Raw genomic sequence first — 5,887 nt, forward strand, 5'->3', positions numbered from 1 at the left:
AGCATGAATGAAATCAGTCAATGGAGAGATGTCATAGCGAGTGATGTCACCGACCAGGAAGCTATAAATATCCCTTGAGTAAAAAACGCCACTAGCTTTTTTGCTCTTCAGCAAGCGCTCTGTGTGTGTCTGAATCTGTCGATTGTGTTTGTCTGTTTCTAGATTAAAAAGGAATCTAGGCAGGAGTTTTCACTATATATATATATATATATAAAAAAACCAGTTATGAGTGTCAAAGTGACGAGCGAGCAGGAATACAGGCGATGTGTTCCCCCTTGTACCAGATTTATTACTGGGGGGGATTCACATCAACTGTGTGTTGCTTGTTTGGGAGTGCAGCATGCCCAGTCAGCCCTCGAGGGGGTTGATTGCGAGCATTGCGAGCGCTTTCCTCTTCGGACTCTGCGCTCGCGGCGATCACTCATCGAGGAGAGTGGTCTGCTGCGGGCTCCCCGAGGCTCGGGTCCCGCTTCTGTTGAGGCAGAGCGACGACGCTTGACTTGGGGTTCGCAGATGGATCTCACCGGCGACGTTGAGACGGGCTCCGCCCTATCTCAGCCATCTCCGGCGGGATCCAGTGCCTCTGTCCCGGTTCTGGAAGCGCGCGCTGAGGCGGCTACTTCCGACCCGGTCGAGGCACATAATGTCCAGGAGCTTAGATTATCCAGTTCTGAGGAGCTGGATGTCGAAAGCTTTGCATCTGAAGAGACTGGTGACTCGTCACTCCAGCATAAAAGTGCCGATTATGAGCTGATGGATGTATTATCTCGTGCTGTAGAAAAGCTCAGCATCGAGTGGCCAACTGACAGGCAGGAGTCTAGTTATAAAAGCAAACTGGATGATCGTTTTCTGTCTGCACCTCCTCAGCCTTCTCGCCGGTGTTTACCCTTTTTTCCAGATCTTCACACTGAGGTGTCGAAGACCTGGGCTTCGCCAGTTTCAAGCAGAATATATACACCACAATCTAACACTTATGGCAATATATGTGGGGCTAAAACTGCAGGTTATATGACGATGCCGAAACCGGAGGAGACGCTTGCTAGCTATCTCTCTCCTGTTTCGTCTTCGTCTCTTAATACACCGGCCCTTCCCTCCAGACCTTTAAAAAATACTTCAGTGCTGGTCGGGAAGGCTTATTCGGCGGCTGGCCAGGCGGCGGCTTGCTTACACACTATGGCTATTATGCAGGCTTATCAGGCCGACCTGCTTAAAGATGCGTGTGATAAGGGGGAAATTACTGTGGATATTGTTAATGAGCTCAGGCAGTCTGCTGATCTCACTCTCCGTGCCACCAGGGAGACCGCTAAATCTGTTGGCCGGTCTATGGCAGCCCTGGTGGCCACGGAAAGACATCTATGGCTGAGCCAGACTTCTATGAGAGAAAAAGATAAGAGTGTTCTTTTAAATGCTCCCGTTTCGCCTGTGGGTCTCTTTGGTGATGCTGTTCATTCTGTCACTGAGAGGTTCCAGGAAGATAAAAGGCAGACGGCTGCATTTCATAAATTTATTCCCCTCAAAGTCCGTATCTCTGGGGCTGCTGAGCGAGGGCAGCCCCAGCCACCGAGTACTTCGGCTGCTAAGAAGAGAAGAGCACAGCAGAAAAAGAGTGTCGCGTTTCGTGCCCCCCCGCAGACAAACTGGAGGGATGAGACGGGACGTTCTCAGGCGCGGCCTCCTCGCGACAGGGCTGATCTGAGAACAGTTCTTGTCGCTAAGAAGGCCACGTCGAAAAGGTCCTGACGCTGTCAGCACCTGGGCTCTGAGGGTGGTCCCCGCCGTGAGAGACTCGAGTCCACCTCCTTTAATGGTGCCCTGTCTCTCCCGGCTCCCTCAGGGGCCTGTTCTACTAACCCTGCCAAAACAGGGCGTAGAAGGGCCCGGCGAGTGTTTTCCCTTGGGACGCTCGCCGCCTCCGAGGAGGGCTCTAGTGTGTTCAGACCAGTGTTTCCCTGCCGGTGTGCCGTTACAGGGCGCTGTGTCTGTCACGCCGACTATTCAAACAGAGGCCAGCCCCGAGGGGCTGGTTCCCTTAGTAGAATTTTTGGTAGAGTGGAAAAACCTTCCAAATGTGTCTCGTTGGGTCCTGCAAACGATCGAAAGAGGTTATGCTATTCAGTTCAGGTCTCGTCCACCTCGGTTCAGAGGGGTCCTTCCCACTGTGGTGGGCCCCGAGCAGGCTTTGATAATGGAACAGGAGGTTATCACTCTTCTTCAAAAGGGGGCTATAGAGCGGGTTCCTCCTCCCAGCAGGGAGTCAGGCTATTACAGCCGTTACTTTATTGTTCCGAAGAAAGATGGGGGGTTACGTCCGATTTTAGATCTGCGTCTCTTGAATCGCACTGTAGGGAGACTAAAGTTCAAAATGCTTACTCTCAAACAGATCATGTTACAAATCAGGTCCGAGGACTGGTTTGTCACGATAGACCTAAAAGACGCCTACTTCCATATATCGATTCTTCCTCAACATCGGAAGTTCCTGAGGTTTGCGTTTGGGGGCCAAGCGTACCAATACCGGGTCCTTCCGTTCGGCCTAGCACTGTCACCCCGAACTTTTACCAAGTGTATGGATGCGGCTCTAGCCCCGCTGAGGCTTCAGGGCATCCGCATCCTGAACTACATAGACGACTGGTTAATCCTAGCTCAGTCGGAACATCAAGCGGTTCGGCATCGAGATGTCGTTCTCGCTCATGTGAAAAAATTGGGGTTGAGACTGAACACCAAGAAGAGTGTGCTTTCTCCAGTACAGAGAACCACTTTTCTTGGCGTAGTGTGGGATTCGACGACGAGGCAGGCACGTTTGTCACCTGCTCGTGTTGCTTCGATTCTCGCCGCAGTGAAACAGATCAAGCTAGGCCAGCTAATCACTGTAAAACAGTTCCAGAGGCTGTTAGGTCTCATGGCAGCAGCGTCCAGCGTTATACCCTTCGGCCTGCTGCACATGAGACCGCTGCAGTGGTGGCTCAGAACCAAGGGGTTCTCCCCGAGGGGGAATCCGCTCCGCACGATCCTGTGTTCGCGACGCTGTCTTCGAGCCCTGGTCGTGTGGAGCGATCCTTGGTTTCTGTCCCAAGGTCCTGTGTTGGGAGCTTCCTGTCGTCGCCTAGTGCTAACGACAGATGCTTCTCTCACGGGTTGGGGGGCGATCATGAGTGGTCGCCCAGCTCAGGGTCTATGGCAGGACCATCATCTCCTATGGCATATAAACTGTCTAGAAATGTTGGCGGTGTTTCAGGCTCTGAAACATTTCCTACCGGACCTAAGGGGCCACCATGTTCTTGTACGTACAGACAACACATCAGTGGTCTCTTATATAAACCATCAGGGGGGTCTGAGGTCGCGCCCTTTGTGCAAACTAGCCAGTCAGATCCTTCTTTGGTCCCAGGGGAAACTTCTATCTTTGAGAGCGATCTATCTCCCGGGGTATCTAAATCAGGGGGCAGACATCCTGTCGAGACAGGGGCCGAGGCCCGGGGAATGGAGACTTCACCCCGAGGTGGTGGAGCTCCTTTGGGAGCACTTCGGTCGTGCCGAGGTAGACCTATTTGCTTCCAGAGAGACATCACACTGTCATCTGTGGTTCTCTCTCAGCCACCCAGCCCCACTGGGGCTGGACGCTATGGTACAGGCGTGGCCGAGGTCTCGCCTGTACGCCTTTCCCCCGATTGCTCTGCTCCCAGGAGTTCTGGAGAGGGTCTGCCGGGACGGAGTCAAACTACTCCTGATAGCCCCGTTCTGGCCGGCCCGAGTATGGTTCTCGGACCTTGTGTCCCTTCTCGACGGCTCTCCCATGGAGATACCGGTCAGGAGGGACCTATTGTCTCAGGCGAGAGGGCTCATCTTACACCCTCGCCCAGAACTGTGGAGGCTGTGGGCTTGGCCTCTGAGGGGGCCCAGCTCATAGATCTTGGTCTCTCGACTGAGGTCGTTGAGACCATCCTCCAGTCCAGAGCTCCCGCCACTAGGAGACTTTATGCTGCGAGGTGGAATCTTTTCACCTCGTGGTGTGGAGAGCGCCAGCAGGACCCAGTTAACTGCCCGGTTGGTACAGTGCTGGAGTTTCTGCAGGACCGTCTCTCTACAGGGTTATCCCACTCCACACTGAAGGTGTACGTGGCGGCCCTAGCTGCTTACCGCGTCCCTTCGAGTGGAGTTCCTCTTGGGAGACACCCACTTGTATCTCGTTTCCTCCGTGGCACCTTGAGGCTGAGGCCAGCAGTACGCACGAGGGTACCACCATGGGACTTGGCCATCGTTTTGGATGGCCTCTCCCTGGCTCCCTTCGAGCCCCTTGAAGAAGTTTCTGAGAAATTCCTCACCTTAAAAACTCTATTCTTGCTTGCTATCTCATCTCTCAAAAGGATAGGAGATATTCAGGCTTTGTCAGTGGCTCCCTCGTGTCTGGAATTCTCGCCTGGCATGGCTAAAGCGTTCCTGTACCCGAGGCCAGGTTATGTTCCTAAGGTCCCAACCACTTCAGTTAGGCCCGTCATACTGCAGGCTTTTTGTCCTCCTCCGTTTACTACGCCAGACCAGGAGAAGCTTAATTTGTTGTGCCCAGTTAGGGCTCTAGACGCCTATGTCCACAGAACTGCCCTGTGGAGGAAGTCTGAACAGCTTTTTGTTTGCTTCGGGTCCCCCAACAAGGGGGGTCCCACTTCTAAACAGCGAATGAGCAAGTGGGTGGTTGAGGCCATCACGCTTGCTTATGAGTCGGCCGGTCAGCCTTCTCCTTTGGCTGTACGGGCCCACTCCACTAGGAGTATGGCTGCTTCCAGGGCTCTCCTCTCCGGAGTAGCCCTTCAGGATGTTTGTGATGCGGCAGGCTGGTCCTCACCACATACTTTCATCAAGTTCTATAGTCTTGATTTTTGCTCCACTCCTGGGGCCCAAGTTCTCTCGTCAGTTTGTGCTCCCTAATGCACACACTACGGGGATTTGTTCGCATGGGGACGTTGGTATTGCGTTCCCCGCAGCGTTTTCACGCAGCGGTAGTTCCTGAAGGGGAACGTCCCGGGTTACGTATGTAACCCTAGTTCCCCGAGGGAACGGACGCTGCGTGTCCTGCCATACTCCCTGCATCCCCTGGGGCGCTTGCTTCAGAGACTGTGAAGCTAGTGGCGTTTTTTACTCAAGGGATATTTATAGCTTCCTGGTCGGTGACGTCACTCGCTATGACATCTCTCCATTGACTGATTTCATTCATGCTTCAGACGCGTCACGCTGGGGCGTTCCCCGCAGCGTTTTCACGCAGCGTCCGTTCCCTCGGGGAACTAGGGTTACATACGTAACCCGGGACGTTTTTAGCTCTTGAAAACAGCACACGTCCAAATGATCTGACGGCGCGGGCGAGTATAGATGTATACATAGATGTCGCCTTGGCTACTGCAGTTCATTGGAACGAAACCGTAGCAAAGCGACATCTAGTGTATATATCTATGCGGGTATAGATGTATACACTAGATGTCGCCTTCGCTACTGCAGTTCATTGGAACGAAACCGTAGCCAAGGCGACATCTATGTATATATCTATACTCGCCCGCGCCGTCAGACCATTTGGAAGTGTGCTGTTTTCAAGAGCTAAAAACTATATAAATACTGTTCGTTTTCTCACACAAACCGCTCGTTTCGTGTCTTAGGCCATCAATGTGTACTTATGATGGGGAATTGTTTCATTTGGACGATGGGGAATTGTTTTAATTTGGACTCTGTGCTTGTGTTTTGAGACAGTGACCACAGACCTGCATTATATGACTGACAGACAAGAACGGTTTGACCTAAAAATATCAAAATTGAAACTACTGCGGAAACAAAGACACCTACATCTTGGATGCCCTTGAGGTAAGCTAAAACATATCAAAAATTAATTTCAAAGTGAACTATCCCTTTA

Source organism: Abramis brama (genome assembly GCF_963993115.1).
Source record: "Abramis brama genome assembly, chromosome: 6".
NCBI lineage: Eukaryota > Metazoa > Chordata > Actinopteri > Cypriniformes > Leuciscidae > Abramis > Abramis brama.